This window comes from Vollenhovia emeryi, unplaced genomic scaffold (genome assembly GCF_000949405.1).
Source record: "Vollenhovia emeryi isolate VEMERY1.0 unplaced genomic scaffold, V.emery_V1.0 DF939197.1, whole genome shotgun sequence".
Lineage (NCBI taxonomy): Eukaryota > Metazoa > Arthropoda > Insecta > Hymenoptera > Formicidae > Vollenhovia > Vollenhovia emeryi.
Genome location: NW_011967169.1, coordinates 142,976 through 162,563, shown reverse-complemented (window position 1 = coordinate 162,563; position 19,588 = coordinate 142,976). Strand labels below are relative to the sequence as shown.

The window sequence follows — 19,588 nt, the reverse complement described above, 5'->3', positions numbered from 1 at the left end:
TGCAATTATGCTTTTGTAACAACGCGTTAAAGATTAACTTTCACTCCTTTCCGCTCACGTTAAAAGCGAACCAAGTCTTGAGTTAACTCTTTTGCCAGAACATTATCCGATCGCAAAACATTATCACACACTATCATGATATTCTAAATTATTTTCTTTTATTAATCTTTCAATAATATATATAATTACCGTAAAGAGCAATTTAATCAGATTGAAATAGATTATATAGTATTATTATATATACATGTATCTTTTTTATAGAAATAGAAAACGAAAAAAATTGATATTACTTCATTTCGTGAAAAATCGACGTAAGAATATTAAGTGGGAGATGTAGTCGACTAATAAGAATTAAGCAAATATATAACAACAAAGTGGATTCATAATTGAAATTATTAACGGGCTCTCTCTTGCGTAAGAAATAAAATTAGCAATCAGTTGTTGTACATACGTACTTTGTAATATATTATGAAATTTGTTAGAACCTGTGTAAAGCTCAATATTATGTAGTCATATAGTGTACAATTTAAATACATATATTTTTTTCATAATACATTCGCACTTTGCCTTTTCTTATATTTTATAATATTTCAAGTACACTATAAACTGTATATATAAAAATAATATTTAATTTTAAATTTGTCACTTTCCATCATTTCGATGCGCGCGGGATATTTAATCATTCGATTACTCTTCTCCGAACTCGTTTAAATTATATAAAGCACAAAACCAAGTACACCGAACATCAGCGATACTTTTTTATCAATTGCGCCAATGCTTATGTAAAGAATATAGAAAAAGATGTGGCTTCATTATAATCAAATAATATTTAAATCTATCATTGGTAACGAAGTTTGCAACAAATAAGTAGATTATAAAAATATATTTGAATAAATATATTTCAAGCGGTGTGTTTATTTTTATATCGTTTTATATTCTCTCTCTCTCTCTCTCTCTCTCTCTAACTAATCACAATATTGAAGTTTCTCGCTCGCAAAGATAAAGTGACTAATCTATTTTAGTTCGGCATTGTCCTTTTAATTTAGTTAATTGTTTCCTGTAATTATCATAATAATGTATCTAGAAGTGTATTAACAATATCATGTATCATTCCTTATTTCTGCAAGCGCTGTCATAAAGCAGTGTTTTCATTTGACAACTTAATACACGTACATATATGTTATCTCGTAACGTATATTTTCTAACAACACTGCTAATATCTTATTCATATCATTTCATAAAGTCTTTTCTTAGGCTGACTTTTCTTAGGCATTTTTGCACACGTTAAGGCCGTCGAGATATCAATTGCACAAGTCGGCAACAATAAGCCGGACGGTACGCGCGAATATCGCGCTCCATTGCGTCGTCACGGTATAATAATTGACCGGCTCAATCCAGTTTAGACTTATCGCGCAGTTCACGTAGAATCACTCTGTGTCGTCACCAGAACACGCACAAACGTACACCCTGATCTATCATTTCGTCGTATCATCAACACAATTTTTACGACAAAGATCTTGCTTAATTTTACCAAGCTTATACCTATTAACAAGAGAGAAAAAAAACGTTAATGACTTGTCGTTATTAAATAGGACGTTAGTAGTTAGAATCTCATGAAAATCATCATTTTCTCCTAAATTACTTTTGTTTTCTTTATTATTATTTTTATTTGAATTTTTCTTTCTTACGAAGAAAGTCTTTGAAAATGACAGAAACAATAATTCAGATAATTTCATCTTAAAAATTATTTATTTATTTCATATAAATCTAATATGTAGACTTTACAAAGCTTAGCTTCGAACAGAATTATGCGTTTGGAATTTTAATGTGACAATACTACACGGAGAGAATTTCCTCTGAAAATTTATGCTGAAAATCATGTAATCATGGGACAACATGGTGATTTGGACAACTTTATCTCACTAGTAAAATGTATGGTAAAATTTAAAAAAATTCACAAAGTTTCTCAAAATGCCATGTTGTTTAAGAGAAAATTCTCTCCGTGTATATAATTGTACAGAGATTACCAATTGTTATAGTGGTGAACTAACAAAGAGCACAATGAATGAGTTGTACGAATAATTGAACACTGCACAATCCACTATTATATATGATTGAACTGTAACACTCAATGGTAGATTTGCAGTCACAAAGTACTTGTTCAGTCGAGTTTGACAATAAGTTTAGCTCGATCGACGCATAAACAGTGATTTGGTATGTTGCACTCTCCGTGTGAAAATAAATAACGCAGTAATCGTGATCGTTTATCGCGCGATCGAAAAGTCGAAAATGTCTGCGTAAAAATAAAACAACCGGAATTGCCACCACCGCATTCACCGTATACGCTCGGTTTCCTTCGAGGTATACGCTAGGAAATTATAGCGCAGATAACACACGCATCGACGACTGTTGTGTGACACGGAAGATACTAGGTAATTCTTGCATAATACTTATGTAAGTCACCTGCCGGTGGCGATGGTATATACGACATAACCGCGAGTGTGGAATACATAATTGTACACGAGCGTTGAAATTAATACGTATTACCGCGTTGCCGTAAATTCCTCTGACTACACGGAAAGCGATGGTTCCGAAAGAGGCCGAGTGCCGTATCTTTTGCCAAGTTCCTAAAGAAAATTGATGGAAAGGGACGGGAAAGACGAAAAACGAGCGAAATTAGAGAAGAGCGGAGGGAAAGGCTGAGAAGACTCCTGGCTTCCCTACTTGCAAGTCACTGTTTTCATTAGAGATCTTTTTCGTACACGTGAGCGGTTTCGCGCAGCAAAATACTCGAACGAGATCTCTGGAAAAAAGGAACCCTTTTACAATCGAGCATTAATTTTAGACAGTTTTAGTCGGGCTATAAAACGAGCATGTTTCTCTAACGACGCGTTCGTAGAAACAAAAAGAAGTTGATGAAATTTTGAGTGTTCGAACCTTGTTCATTTTTCTTTCGTTATATGTAGATCTTACCTTTATAGATGTAACGAAAAATTCAATGAATATTTTACGCTTTTAAGGTAACAACTCAACATGTTGTTTATAGAATTGAAAGGATACTTGGTATATACTTGGCGAATTGAATCTATTCCCGCAAGAATGATATTCGTACGAACTGACAATGGGTGCAAAGAATTGCACGCAATTTCTGTCGAGAGCAAACATCAAAGCAATCTGTTCCGAATTGATTGATTCACGCGAAGCGATAATTAACAGCCTGGAATTTCGACGGTGTTTCACGTCGAACGAACGGACGCAAAATCTAGCCAACGCACCTATGGCAATTTGGAAGGTTGTGTTGCCGCTCTATACAACCTAGTCCCTGACCTAACCTATTGGAAAACGCGAATCGCGAAGTTATCAGAGCGTGCGCCCGGCTGTTTTGCCAGCGCTTACTCACGTTTTGATTTTATAGTAACAATTATAAGCGCCGCGCATTGAGCCGTCCTACGATCACTGCAGTAAATCGAATTCCACCCCTGTGTATGAAGAGAGAGAGACTCTTTCGCCGCATTTAACTATGTTGCGGATTTTGCTTTTGAAACGCGTTGGAATCTCTAAAAGGCCGCTTTGGATATATAATCCGTTTATTTAAGCCGCATATTTTGCAAAAGCGCAATGAATTTAGACTTTGAAATTCGCACGGTTGACGCTTGAATACCGGGGACGCGTTTTCAAAATAAATTGCTCAAGTATCACGAGAACCATAGATACTTTGGCAAAAATGTTTTATGTGACGATCACGCGCGACGAAATTGACGACGACTTGATTCTATAGTACATATCTTTACTCGAACGGTATCTTTATTAATTAATCTTTTCATCAAGATCAAAATGCTACTGCATCAGATTCATATGTCGCGCCTTTTAAATATTATACCACAGTCGTGATACATGTAATCAATATCGCAATTACACATTCGTGTAATTCGTTTGTTAAATAAAATTAATTACTAAATCAATCCATCAAAATTCTTGCCTAATCAGCCGTTATTACATAGTAATTACCATGTTTGTTGTCATGTATTATCCAAGCAACTTGCCTCAATATTTTGTCATATCTGGGGAAATACGCGAGATATTACAGCTGGCGATAATCATGGCAGTATCTTGTACAAGCGTTCGGATAAGCAGATAATACGAAAACGTTTTGCACAATTTACGATATGTTTTGTAACGGTATTCTGTTAACGTCCGCGCGACACATTACTCAGTAAAATATTGTGGCGTTAGAGGAGTTGTTGCTTGTTAATGAACGACAATCTGATATCAATAACATAAATGGGCCATTGTGCGAGCACGGAAGCTTCAACGCCGTAAAGTAACCGAATTATTGTATTTTTTATACATTAATGTTTTAATATATCGCAAGGTCTTACGTTTCCTTATTTAAATAGCAGATATTAAATACAAATTTACAGTCAAATAACATTTAATATCTTTACAACTCATTTTGTAAATGTGTCGCAAATATGATTTGTAATTACAAATAGCCGAATAATAAAGCAAATACATGACAGAATTTAGCGTTTTGCTCGAATATCCATCTTTGCTCGAGCATATATGAAACGCAACTGCCGATATTCTCGATAGAATTTGTATCGTACAAATGCTATGGCATATCATGGTCGACAAGACGTAGTGATCTTCTTGATCGCTTGTATACTCGAATACTATAATGCAATAATGAATTGAAGGCAAATCATTTTTATACACATATCTATACATCAATGTATGTACATGTATGTGAGCGAATATATACAGAAAGAATACGTATGTACAATGCAAAGTGTGGCATTTCAAATTAGCGTTTTTACATCATTATGATATTCAAATAACGCAACGAAATATTTAGAATACACGTACGTATAATATTGTGTATGAAATGTTTTATCAAAGTACACTCGATTCTACTAGCCGTTTATAACGTAAATATATTACGATTTACTGTGTAAATAAATATTGAGCGTGGTAGAACAAAGGTATACTCGATAGCAGCTGTAGATGCAGATAATGTAAGCCCGATAGTGCATCAACCCGTCAAGCCATCCATGCTAATCGATCTCGTTGGTATTATATACATGCACACGTTTACATAACCGACTAGTTTCCATACATATGTCAATAGCGCAATAAATACAGCTTTGATAACTTTGGAAAAAGTACTATTATTGCTGAAACAGAAACGTCATTGTAGCCAATTTACATCGTTATGTAAATTGGCAGAAGAGTTGTTTATTTATTTAATTGTGTAGTGTATTAAATTATTTATCTAGAATATCTAAGCAATAAAAACAAATTAATTAGAAAAGTAGTGGCACGCAATTATTCAAACTATATGTATATTGAAAATATGAAATATAATCTGTCGAACAAAGAGTCAATAACATGTGATACAAAATATTTATTGGTTATTTTATATCACTATATTTTATTAATTATATTTTATTAAAGTGAAAAGGTGATTTATAATTCTAGTCGAGGAATCTCGAATCAACAGAAAAATTGTATATAGCAATCTCGTTAAAGTATGACGTCAAAAGACTATAAATAATAAGTTAGTCCTCGACTCGCGTGTAGGATTTATAAGTCTCTTTTCTTATATATATCGGCGATAGAAAGCCACATCTTTCGCCGAGACAATTCGGTAATCGGATTATTTTGATATTGTTCGTAAAACATGCTCGTTATCGTATGATATCGTAGAGCCGGTAGCTTTTCGCATAGTTAGAGTCGCGTCACGCCGGAAGATCGATCAGTATGGATAACCTCGGGTTATCGAGTCTCGATGCGCTATAGGATCTGTCATTATAGATCTAAATTGTGTATCGGAACTTGTGTGTGTGTGTGTGTGTGTGTGTGTGTGTGTGTGTGTGTGTGTCAATATGCTTTTATATAATTTCAAATTCTTTTTATAGTTTTAGTTATTTTAATAGCTATTATATTACGTGTGTTTTAGGGAGATGTACAGTTACGTTAATTTAATTTTCTTTCTGTTAATTTGATAATAATCATGAAAAAATAAGATCAGCACATACACACGTTCCTGTTTTTAATAATACAGTTTATAGTCAAATGTAATTTGAAACATATGTATTATAGTCTCTGCGAAGATGTGAGGGTAGATAACACTTTGCAAATATTACCTAACGGGTGTCGCTAGATGATTATCTCAATTAAATGGTAATATTTCCCCTAGTTTAAACTATCATTTCGCATAATAGCTCTGTCCTAACGTGCTGCTGGTTCGTCCTTCTCACGGATAAATTTCTACGAGTGATATATTCCAGCAAAAATCGTCATAGAACGAGAGAGGTAAAAGTCCACCCTAATTTTTTCCCTTCTTGTATTTTTTCCCCCCATTCAAGATCGATTTTCTTTCTCGACTAGAATAGTGAAACTTTTTTTTTCAACTGTCACTCGTGTGATGCACGGGTGTCATCCCAGAGACAATGTTTTCCAATAATAATAAGATGGACAATACTGGTGAGCCTCTGGAAAATCTTATACACGGTGCTACCATGTGTATAACACAATATGTAAGATAATCGAGGGAGGAAATATACATGGAATATGACCAAGTGCGGCAGGTGCGCCAGTAAGAGAAAAATAGGCGGACAGCGTAATGGTGATATCTACGAAACGAGACGCCACTTTATCGATTTGGTTGGAGATGCTGTACAATACTCGCCTTTCCGAGTTGGTGCGTTTCCACCGACAGAGATCGGATTTCTAGAGATCGAGGCTCATGCTGAGCGACGGGGATTGCCGCCGCGGGTCGAAATGTTAGTTTGCCAAGTTTTATTATATAACGGTTACGTCGCAGGTTCAGGATCTGGTCGGGGTCTATTAGGTTGCGAGCTAACAGCCGCGATGCGGAAAACATGAAAAAGATCAATAAAAATGCCATTTTTAAATATCAATTTTAACAATTATGATCACAAGAAAATAGCTGAAAAAATGTATCAACTAGTTTTGCTGTTTTCCTTCAATCTGTATTTAGGTCTATTTTGTGGTTTCTACGAATTCATCGCGCTCGTTGTACAATTGTTTAGCTCGTTTTAGTCAAATGACAAATAAAATCGGCTTAGTTGCTTGTACAAATACATATACCTATCTGTATGTATTCAGTTATCTTGTCGACAGTGATGACACATGTCCGACGAGATATAGAAAAGTCCACCTTTCCTACATTCTTATACAAATAATATTAAATAAAACGAAAAATAATTAGAAAAAACTAAATTTTCTTCCCGATGATTGAAATTCGTTTACTGGTGCAAATTGTACCGTGTAAAATAAGAAATACGTTGCTATTCAAAGATATATTTTTGAAATATTTCTAAAGCGGGAAAAATGAATGTGTATTGAGAGAAGAATAAGTACACGAGGTACACACGGGTGGGACATGATTATTTTGGTCGTTAAAGTACGAATCAGAAGGATAAGCGTAGTGTCCTCGAAAGTCCTTCTGAGGTTAGAAGAAGTTTACCCCCCCCCTCTCCCTGCGGCAAGGCGACAATGTCAAAATCCGGGTTCCATTGAGAACCTTCAGGGCCGCCCCTCGTGAACGTGCGCGAGGGGCCGGAAGGGTGGAGGGGGCCTATGGTGGGAAGGGTCGTCGCCCGAAGGGCCGACGGGAACAGGCGCCAATCGGAACGCAACGGCTGCTGCTCGTCAACTCCTCTATATAAACGGGCTTTTCAATATTTACGAATAACCGCGGCCGATTAACCGCGAAAGCATCAGCAAGAGGAGCGGCGAACGAGGGCGAAAGGTCGTATTATAATTCTTTTGCTATCTACACTTAATTTATTAAGAGAGAAATTGGGATTTTTCATCAATTATCAATGTATGACCGTAGGCGCGTATTTTATCATTCTTTAACTTGTGATATAAAACGAGCCAATTCTTTTAGGGCACGAATCTTGGTTAAAATTAAAGAAACAAATTTACCTTTTTTTTATGAATTGTATATGCAACTATTCTTTCTCGTAAACTTAGTTTATTCCCAGTGCCTATCCCTTTTATATCCTATTGTGAAATATGTGTGTATACCTGTCGTATGCTTAGATTTATTATTTGTATAATATTTATTTGCACACATAAAATAATTAGAAACAATTTTATTCTCCAGTAAAACTGTAGCCATACGTAAAATATTGGTTGGCACTATTTTGCCCCTCGCCCTCCCTTCAATCGTAAAGCGGTCACGGCGCGCGGTGGGCGCCAGTAAAGTGCAACGGAACTGCAACGCGCTATACCGCGTGGCACGGCGCGGCGAATGTATCGGCTGGTGGTCGCTCACCACTCGCACCCGATGAATAATTTTTCATACGCGCCGGACACAACATTATGCTCCCCGGAGTAACTTCGGTTCCGGGATAATCGCCATTGCGGCGGTGCTCGTAAATGTTCCGCGTCGTTTGCAACCGTTAAATGCACATATACTCGATATGCACTTTGGCGTTTGTTTACGAGAATGGTTTTCATCTATTAAGCGGAGCGTCTCGGAAAAACCTTTTAACGACAATGTCCTGAGATTGAAATTTGATCCCCCATCCTCGTTTATAAGAAAATCTTTCCAAACTAGATTTTTAACGCGGAGAGATTGCCTTGTATCGTAAATAATTAAATTTCCGAGGAGGTAGATAAATCTGTCTTTTACATATGCTTCTTGTTTTCATTTTATTAATTACAAAACAATAATTCTTCCGGCATTCAATAGTTATGTGCACTTTTATTTCCCGTAATTATAAACGCGCGAAGGCACATAAAAACTTAATTTTCGTATCGTAATGCATGGAAAGGCTCGCTTTTCGATCAATCTTTTCTTGAATTTAACCATATTGTTGGTTGCTTGGCTAAGATTTCTAATAAATTGAAAGTGAAGTAAATATAAAACAAGTTGAACTATTTCCCAACAAACGAAATATTTTGCTGCGCTGCAAGAGGGGGAAGGGTTGAAACTTACGAGCCATAGATACGTATAGATCTGTAAAACACTAGTCTGGTAGAAAGTAGAAAATTTCTGCGTCTCGTGTTTCCTGCGCCGCTTCCGTCTACATTGTATTCCAAGGAATTTTGCACTTTCGCGCGGAGGCGGCGTAACTTAATTGGCGCGCGGATCGAGTCCTGGGAGAGGATAGCATTGAAAGGAGTGCGTCAAATCGCGTTAAAATGCTTCATGGACGAACAGACAAATGGTATAAATACAAGTTTAATACGCGACGCGAAATTGCTGCGATTTGCCGCGACTGGGAGATAGGAGGCTACTCGTCAATATATTTATGGAAATTTCTATTTCTATATAAATAAATGTAGAATAGGCCAAACTGTAATAAACGTGTGCGAAAAATATGAATGCCATAAAGAATGGCATTTTGAAGATGTGAAAATGTATTATACAATCTACTTGATTTCATAAGGGAGCCTTGCGTTTCGGAAAAGTGACATTTTTCCCCCGTGTAACGTTTACTCCGGTGGGTCACTCTCTCTATACACATATACAATATACATACATGTATATGTATTACGTATAGAGGAAACGTCGCGTCGGCCGGATTACAAGTGCCGTATGATAGGCTCGTTCGTTCGACGTCGCTTCATTTTTTTCGCCAGAAACGAGATCGCGAACCAGCGGGAGAACAGCTGAGACTCTCCTTCATCAAAAGGAAAAGCAATTTTCGACAAGCGTCAGTGCTGATATTCGATGTATAGCGACCGGAATATTCGTTACTTCCCTTTGGCGAAAAGAGGAAAGAGAGAGAGAGAGGGAGAAAGGGATAGCTGATCGATTGGCAGAAATTAAAATATCGAACATCTCGAACACAGAATTGCAGCTGGACGATTTTGATAGTTGTATGAGAAAAAGAGAAGAAACTTTCTACGCCAACTAGGCTGTAATCGATATGTGATAGCAGCTTTCGAAGATTGAATTTGGATAAAGTGCCATGATTATCGATAATGAGAGTATATCTTCATACAGAATCCAACTGTATGCAAACTAGGAATTGGATAATAACGTTATATGTAACATTTAACACGCTTGTGATATATAGAGATATATCGAAGGTAGATGTGTACAGTATACAGGTGGTGTATGTAATTGAAATGGTTTAAGATATCCTTGTTACAATGGAAATGAGATGGAATGAAATTTCTTTGATGAGCAAAGTAAGAAAACTCTATGATTCGTAACGAAATGCCAGTGTTACGCCGAATAATGTGTATGTGTGGGCGACAGGAAGGCTACTCGTTTCTTTTGGCGCTCGCTCGTGGTGGATGAGAGAGAGATGGTTGATCGGTAGGAATTAAAATATCGAGCGTCTCGAGAGTGAAGAGCAGAGCGAGAGCAGTTGAAAGCCGAATCGGGGCGAGGGCGGCGAGAAACGAGAAGGGAAAAGAGGGAAAGAGAGGTGGAATCGAGTTGTGAATCGCCTCTCTCTTTCTCTCTCCATCTATCTATCTGTCTATCTATACATCCATCTACCTATCTAGCTCTCGCTCTCTTTCGCTCTCTCGTTGCTCTCGTCCCATAGAATCAATGGGGAAAGAGAGAAAGAGATGGAAAGAGAGAACTGCCTTTTGTTCTGGCTCGTCTACCGTTCTTCCCCACACGCAACGATCGTCACGTAGTCACCTCTCGTCTCTTTTACACGCACTTATACACGTGCGAACGAGTATGTGTAGTGAATATGCGCGCGTGCGCTTATATGTGTTGTATGTATGGCGCACCGGCAATCTGTGGACACCCGGTTTCGCCGGAGCGAAGAGAAAGGCCGCCCGATCGATTTTCATCGAGTCTCAAAATTCTATATGCACATATCCAGCGAGGAGCTAATGCCTTATCGTACATATTCTACCTTGCTATCTCACCGTGATGCCATCTCTGCTAAATTCACATTTATTTATTTCCTCGACGAGGGTAACCGCGTTTCATCGGTCAGCGAGAGTTGCAATAAAACCACCAATTTTTTCCCAGCTTTTCGAATAGATGCATATCGACCACTCACTTCCGCTCGAGAGTCTTCTGGTCAGCACAATAACATTTCTCAACTCTATACAGCTATTAACTCTTTATTTACTTCATCATCATCATTTCCTAATAATAACATTTATTATTATCTTTTTAATTCTGGCTAGGTTATCAACTGATTATGTCAATTCAACAAAATGAAATGAAAAATAAAAACTTGTGATACGATACATATGTAGAAACAAATAAGAAAAATGAAAAAACATGGAGCAATGTGTGATTCAAATTTTAGTTGAAGAATTAATTCTGCGAGTGACTTGGTTGAAATGATTTTCAATATTACTTTAGTATGTATGCGGTATTGGCTAATAACAGAACCACATTTTATCAGAATTTGTACAAATAAACAGGTTGGATTTGAACAAATAAACACTTTGAAAAGTCTGTGCTTCTATGTGAAGCGAGTCACTTTTGAAATCATATTATTAGTAAAGATGTATGATAAATAAAACACAAAGCGAATTCTTATCATTATCTTAAATACAATGAAGTAATATTTATTGGCATTTAGTATATCGAGGTATGGTTTACGGAAGGCCACTACATTACTAGTAGCATTATTCTTAGGGCCCTCGATATCCATGGTTGCCTATGGAGAAAACGATTCTCACAACTAAAGTCTAAAATACGTAGGCAGAGTCCTATCGTGAAACGAGACTCTTGTTCGCCCCCGAGAAGAATATTCTACCTCGATCTTTTGACGATAGTCGAGCATTCTCTTCGTATACGTGTATGCATCTCTATGGATATGGTGTTTGTGTTTGCATCGAAGATGGAAGGACGACGAGATGAGAGAAGACGCGGAGTGTAGAGAGGAACGGGGGAGATGACGGCCAGAAAATATACGGGGGCAGAGAAAAACGTGCGAGTTTAGCTGCGCGCGCGCGCGGTGTGGAGAGTGGCCTTCCCTTCGAGGCGCTTTACACACCGGGTATCTCGTAATTGAGCAGACACGAGCCACCGGACGAACGAAACTGTTGAGAGAGAGGGGAGTCCATTCCACTCGGAGAATTATCCCTATTTCTGGCGTATTGCGGGCTCGATCTTACGCAGTATCCGGGGACAGACTCTGTGTGGCTTGTGTTTGTTCGCCCGTTCGAACGAGTGCCTCATATTGTTCTACATACGCGATAATTAATCTCGCTCTCTCTCAATTTCTTTCTGCGAATCAGTCTTTTAAGCCTGTATGCTGCAAATATTGTTGCAATACCACACAATTTTCACAACTTAAAATTCCACCAATTCAATTGGTACTGCACAATTTTTCATTAAATCTGTTATTTTTCGATGAAGCGAGATGTGACATTGACAATATTTTTATCAATATAGAATAAAGTGAAATTTCGAAAAGCATCCTGCTAACGGATTTAATTAAAATAAATTCATCTAAGCTCTTTTTCTTTTACATCAAACAACGATTGCTACGCTGGTCGCAAATAGATAGATCGAAAATATGAATTTTAAATAACGTCTTTTCTACGAGATTTATAGTTGTAGACGACGTTGCTCGCGCGGGTAGCTTATCGATAATAATTTATGAAGTCGTGTGCAACTTGTATCGATCGCGGACACTTATTTCCATAATTCTTTTCAATCTTTCGAGGAGTGTCACGATTAATGGCAGAAACTCGATTTGCATCGCTATATCTTTCCTGAGTTTTATCCAGTTGCTCCGCCGCGAGTAAATGATCATAATATTTGCTTATACCAATTATTTTCTCACGTGGCGTGCAAGCTGATTGGAGAAACTTTTAACAGCTCTTGTTTGAGTCCAAGTAGAAGGTTGGCTGGAGAAGCCTCACACATACTCCAATTTGACAAGAAATGCTCCTGAAAAAAATTGCTATGCTTAATATTTTACAATCGCGGCGACTACGATCTTCTTCTAAGAATAAACGGCGCGCGGGCGCCTCTAAAGTCCGTGCTTTGACTACATCTCCGTGGGATCCGGCGGGATTGCCGAAGGGTTAAAAGGGTTAAGCAGTCGAGACTGTGCGAGTTAGGGAGGGTCGAGCGCGGTCGGCCTTGTCCGGGGCAAATTCGCGGAGCGGGACGACCAAGTTTGCCGAACTTGCAGTTACTCGATGTCGACGTTCAAATATGTGATTGGCGTAAATAATTTATGCTTACCTATACCTGCTTATACATGTAATGCCGTGACTATAATGCACGTCGTTATATGTGAATCATCGTGCTGCAGTACTGCAAGTGGAGCAGTATTGCGGAATGTCATTTCGGAAACAATTTCGAGTAAGAATTTACTTGCGCTTATATTACCGTCCCGATTAATAGTAACAATTGTTATTCACAGTGGTAATTTTCATCCCGGATCGGTTGTACGTTTAAACCTTTCGGTCGGAGTGAAATACACCCCGAGCTTGTGTCACATTTTTCGATTAGAGAAGAAAATTGTAAACTGAGAGAAATCATTTTGGAGCTTGTCAATTATTTGCGCGGCACTTTGTACGTTTTGCGAGAAACATCAAGATTTGAACATCTCACGAAGGACGGCGGCGCATACACCGTAGCTATTGCACAGTAGAGGAGAAAGGAAGTTTACCGTAGAAAACAGCTCGAAAGTTGCGGCCGCGGCGCAACCTTCACTTCATAACGAAGTGTACCTCGCTATCTCGCGTTACCGAAGAGGTCCGGCGAGATCCTTTTCAAAAGCGCTCCCCGAGATGGGTTCGATCTTTGCGAGTGCCGTGATGCCACTGAGAGAGTACACAACGATATATGGGCTTGTTGCTTTTCAAGCGGTTCTCTCTCTCTCTCTCTTCCCTCTACCGCCCGGCGCAGAGGCAGGAACATCTCGCTTTGGGTCAATAACTCGTGTGACTCTATGTTACAACACAAGCGAGCGGAGGACTCGAGGTAAAGTTTCGATACCTCCTCGTCGATTTTCGTAAATCCAGATTTACGAGTCTTCTTTCCTCGGGGATAATATCTCGTCAATTAGACACCGCGGATGATTTCATACGCGAGAGCTGAGAGCTCGTAATAATTGATGCGATTAGGAGAAAGTAGGGTAAAAGTCTATGACCCTTGTACGGCAGGTGGAATACGCAAACGGAGACAAGAGTTATATTATTAAGCGTTTGAGTAGAAAATAGTTTTATGTAAGATATAGTTCTCTAACGAGTACATAATTATACATTTACCAAGTTTTCGCTTTTTTCACTTTCTATTTTTCCGCACATCAGACATAACATTTTCCTTAGAAAATCAATTCTGTCTCTTCAGAATTGGAAGGCCCGTGATTTAGGCTAACGGACGGTGGTATACGCGCCGGGTCTCTTTCTCTCATGAGAGGATATCATAGTTATTCAATCTCGCGGCAACGAGATACGCACGAACGCTACGCCGCCAACAAGTAAACGAGTACCGCTACGAGACATGAGAGTTCCGAGTCGTTTCCCCCTTGGCGCGCGCGCGAAGGTTCACTCCTTTTCCTCGATGTTCGGGGGGTCGGGGGGTCGGGGGCCCTCTATCCCCACGGTGGCGACCGCCGTTTGTGCCACCGCTCCTTCTGCCTATAGCTTCCACTTCCTCGACCGTCCTTCGTGAGTACATTGCAATTTTTCTCGGTTAGCAGGAGGCGGCTAACTCGCGCGGCTCCGAGGCTCCGAGGCCGACATCCGAATCACGCTGAGAAAATCTCAACTACGTTTCGCTCTCTTTTCTTCAACTTTCCTGCCTCGACTCGGTTCTCCTTCTCTCTCTCGCGCGCGCGCGCAACGACTCTCGTCTCGTTTATATAAATGGTTGTATAATCGATACAGCGATATCTAATCCGATGTTAAATTCACAGTACAAATTGTATAGATGTAAAGATTCGACGTATCCGTCTCACGGACGGATCTTGTCTAATCTCGTCGTAGGAAGCCTTGCTCCGGATTGTGCAAGATTGCGTTTCATGGAAATGTTTCATTTGCAGAGACAAAACGTGTCTGCATAATTCTGGTACACGAGTTTCTAATAGCAGTTTGCGCAGCAATTCGCAAATGCGTTTACATAGAAGCTATTTTAGGTACTCGCTAAGCAAAATTCTAAAAGTAGGAATATCGAACGTAAATGCCAAAGTCAAAATTACTATAATGCCTATAACACATGACTCGACTGTACCATATATCGTAACATTTTTGTCCTTTTGAATACTAAGGTTTCAGAACATTCCATAGAAAATGAAAAGGTTGTCACGAAAACTTGTTAGTTCAACACGAGTCATCCGAGTTCTATCTTTTGACTGTTTTCGTATCCGGTGCGAAAGAATTGGTTGGAGCATTGCCTAACCGAAAATAGCTGTTTTAAAAGAGAATGTCTCGAAACCCTTGTAGAGTGTTCTACCTGCAGTCAAAAATAAGTCGCGTTTTGTCTTCGTTCTGCACATTGTAAAGTTAAGCGTTTTAGAGACGTTGAAGGGAGAGAAGCAATTAGAGAGGAGCGTATATTTCAGAAGGACGAGCAAGGAAGTACCAAACGTGTACGAGACTACTAGCGGAGGCTGAAAGGTGGGACAAACTTGCCTTAGGGAGAGAGGGAGGCAGAGAAGAAAAGGAATGATGCGCGTTGCAAGCGTGCAAAGTGGAAACTCACTCGGTACTCGTTTGCACATAGCGGTATAACTCACTGTATGATATCCGTTTTAAATGTAATTGTGCAAAATATCGAAATGATCGTAACGTTAATCCCAAGTATCGAAAAAAGTAAGTCGGTATACTTGCAACTATTATAGCTACTCGTCGAGAATAAGCGAATATGGTTTACTTAATTTTTAACTTTCGTTAAGCGTATCCTATTTCACCTTACATCTCTTCGCCTCTCTTCCCGCGGGGCAAATCAAAGAGGTAAAAGACTTTTGTATTCTTAAGATCCATACCAAGTTTCTTAGCTAGACGAAGCAGAGAAATACAGACACGGGACATCTCCTCGTCGCTAAAGCACTCTCAGCCCTCTCGTTCTACCTGTTCCCTCGGCTCTCGTTGAATCTCTCATTAAATTATACTAGACCGAGGAGTATAGCGAACAGATTCAGATAACATTATTCGCATTTCAATAGATGCGATTATCTTTGTAATATATTAGATCGTATTGGAACGTTAGATTAAAAAACACTCGGATATTTCTATTTTCATGTCGATTACATACGATACAATAACAATGTGTACGTACACAACATGCCTTTTCATTCCTTGTATGATTTCAAGTTAAAAGCAATTTCCTTATTGAAGCGAAACGAACAGGATCGTATAAGATTCCGCATCATAAAATTTTTCAAGTCATCATTGCAGAATTATAGTTGGGGCAAAAATTGGACACTCGTGTAATTTACATCGAGTTAGGATTTGGATTTGAGAACGTTTGACGTTAATACTAATGAAGTAATGAAGCGGATGACATTTCAAATTTCTTTGCTATCGAAAATTCCACCAATTCTACGAATCCCTTTAATTGAAAAGTAACAGTTCTGGAAATATATGTTTATAATACAAGACGAAACGAATCGTTTTATAATGTTGCACAGCACGGACGAGCTTGAAATAAATTGTACCGTAGATATTGGTTTAATAATAAGCGTACCGAAATGAATTGATGTCGTTGGTTGTAATCCATGCGCACTGACGATTCGTTAGAAACGATACGCCTACGTAACAGATGGTCTATAATCAAGCGGAATATTTCGTACAAGATGCGAATACGATTATACTAATGAAGACGCAAATCACTGTAACGAAGCAAGCTCGATAGAAAGCTAGCTTTATTGCGTCTGCTAAGAATTTACATTTATGCAGAGAAAACATGTATAAAAAAAAAGATGTCTTGCTATAAATTACTGTTAAGTATAAATGAGTGGTATCGGAGAAAATACTTTTCAGCGAGATTAAAAAATTTGGAGATTGAAACTCTCTCATTCTGTAAAATGTTCAAGTGCGAGCTTCTCTTCTACCTAATGCTCGTGACGATATTAAGCACGATTCTGCACACGTATGTGATAGCGCGACATGTAATTTACAACGTATCCCGTTGCGAGTGCATTTTCAGTTTTAATCAAAAGAGCAGCGCGCGCAGTGATAATGCGACAACGACGACATTTCCCGCGCACCAAAAAGTTCAACGGTAGGCGGCACAGGTGTTGGTTAACAAAGTACACCCCCGCCATTTTTTACGCCTACGTATGTACGCGTGTGGCGTCACGTGGGTGTCTTGGTCGATCCGTGGGTGTAACCTTTACTCAAACGCAATACGTATCGCGTAACATAGTTCGCCGTCTTGCCCATTAAGCGAAACGCCAAACCACCCCGTTACCGCTCGACGCTTCATTTTAACCCGACCCTTCTCACCCACCCTCGCTCGCGAAATACACCTCTGGCCTATCCGCCCGTTCCATCGAAGTCCTTTTCTCTAATGATAAGCGAACGTCACTTTCAGGTGGCCATTTCAATTTCATCGTAATTCCGCAATAAAAATATCATTATGTATATGTATGTGGTGTAAAAAAACTTATTATATTCATATTCCTATAATGTGGCAGAATCGAATTTATCTGAAAAAAAATTGGAGAGAGCTTTGCTCGGCATTAAATAAAGGAAAATGGTAACCTACATTTTGACGACGCGAATAGCTTTTTTTACTACCTGACGCAGACAATGTTTGTTGAAAAATTAAATATCTCCTTCGTATATAAAACTATATTACCACATCTCACCAGCCATTTGATAAGCTTATTAACATCATTTAATGATGACATAGGGCACATTTCACATTTATTTACTTTCTCATTTGCTAATGACAAAGATACAGCCTCGAAATTTCATTCGCGTTGTGTGCGTGCGTGCGCCGTATTGATATTGATGACTATATTCTTGGATATTATTGTACATGTCAATGCGGGGCAAGAATTGTCGGATGTCGTGCACACGTAGCGAGCGAAACTGGTTTCTGGGCTACGCAAGACACCAACCCAAATATACGATACCCTGACACATTTCTGCTTCATCGTTTTAGATTTGCTGCTGGTCAAAGACCACTGCAGCAAAATCCAAATGATAACAATATTATTGATCAACATTCTCTTTCTCTCTCTCACACAGAAAGTGGGTTTGGAGTGAAAAAATACTACGGGAGTGTATCATACTTTTGCGTGTTAAATCTGGACCTTTCGGAGCTTGTAGCACGAAAACGGTTGGTTAGATCATTCTGTCTATTGAGACATTTGTTCAAAATGATGAGAACTAGAAAATATAAAAAAATTAGCCAAATCCTATGAATGGTGCGGGGTCCTTTAACGTGTTTCGCGGAAAAGTTGAGTTATTGAGTTAGGTAAAATACTTAGCGCCGCTGTCGCGCTTATATCGATGAATAATTTCGAGTCGGCTGGCAAAGATGATACTCGTGAATATATCAAAGGTAGATAAGCTCGTGCAATATGTAAGGTAGCTGCGGAGGAATCGACAGGTAATTTTCATGAAAATGTGCGGAACCTCTTTGAGCCTCCAAAACATGCAGAATACACTTTGAATGCTCGCCACTCCGAAGCAACAATCGGATCCTGTAACTCTGAATCGCCGGAGCGTCGACCGTGCGGAGGTCGAAAGCGTACTAGATACGCTTTGTCCCCCCCCCCCCTCCCCCTCTCTCTCTCCCCTCCTATTAATCTTTACAAATTCTTTTCGAAAGTCAATAAAAGAGTGCGCTTCCAATTTTACGCGCCGTCTTTTTCCATCTCACGGCCAATATTCAAGTATTATTCTACACATATTGAGCAATTTGTCACGTGTAAAGTGATAATTATGAATTATTTGAGAGAGCAAAGCTTTCAAATCTGATTTCAATAATAAATGTTATCGATAAAAAAAAATTGGATTAGTTAAGTTTAGAATCAGTTTAAAAGGGGATTTATTTCTACCGTGATACTTGTTGTGCGAGGTTTTCCTGGCAAAAAAAAAGTACTTGGCTGTTGAGCACAAGCAGAAAATCTGACAGAATAGAAGTAATAAAATTGGCCTACGTATCGTTTGAAGATTTTGATCGATACGACCCGTCGAACCCGAGCCGATGGATTGAAAGGTCTGGTTGGTGTATCTTATTTCATTGTAGATCTGTTTCGGTCGACCATCACGCATGGTCCGTTCGGCACGTTCGATGTTGAAAGGTATATTAGTGAAAGTAGGCGTAAAAGTAGTAAAATTGTAATTGGTCGAGATAAAAATGATTCTCTTACGAATCGTTGACCTCGTCGCAATGTGCTTGGAGGAAAAATCGCGTTATATTTCTCGCGTACCGAAGGACGCGTACGGCTTTAAAAGCCGATGGGAGGACTCGGAGGACTCGGAGGACTCGGAGGACGAGAAGTAGAGACGTGTGTCCGTATACACAGTGCGTTGGTGTATGCAGGGAGGTAGTAGCGGAGGAGAGGAGACGAAAGTATAGATGGCCCCCGTACGCGCGCGGGTAATACGACGGGAAGGAGAAGGAGGGGAAAACGACTCGTAGTCGGAACTCGTGTCGTAGCGGTACGACGCTCGGTCGGGTATCTCCGCGTCGTGGGCC

The 19,588-nt window shown here is 39.1% G+C and overlaps 1 protein-coding gene across 2 annotated transcripts in view; it reads left to right on the top strand.

Annotated features, from left to right (window-relative positions):
• LOC105561983 overlaps positions 1 to 19,588 on the top strand; it is a 102,717-nt gene that overhangs the window by 54,056 nt on the left and 29,073 nt on the right. The gene's annotated exons all lie outside the window — the stretch shown is intronic.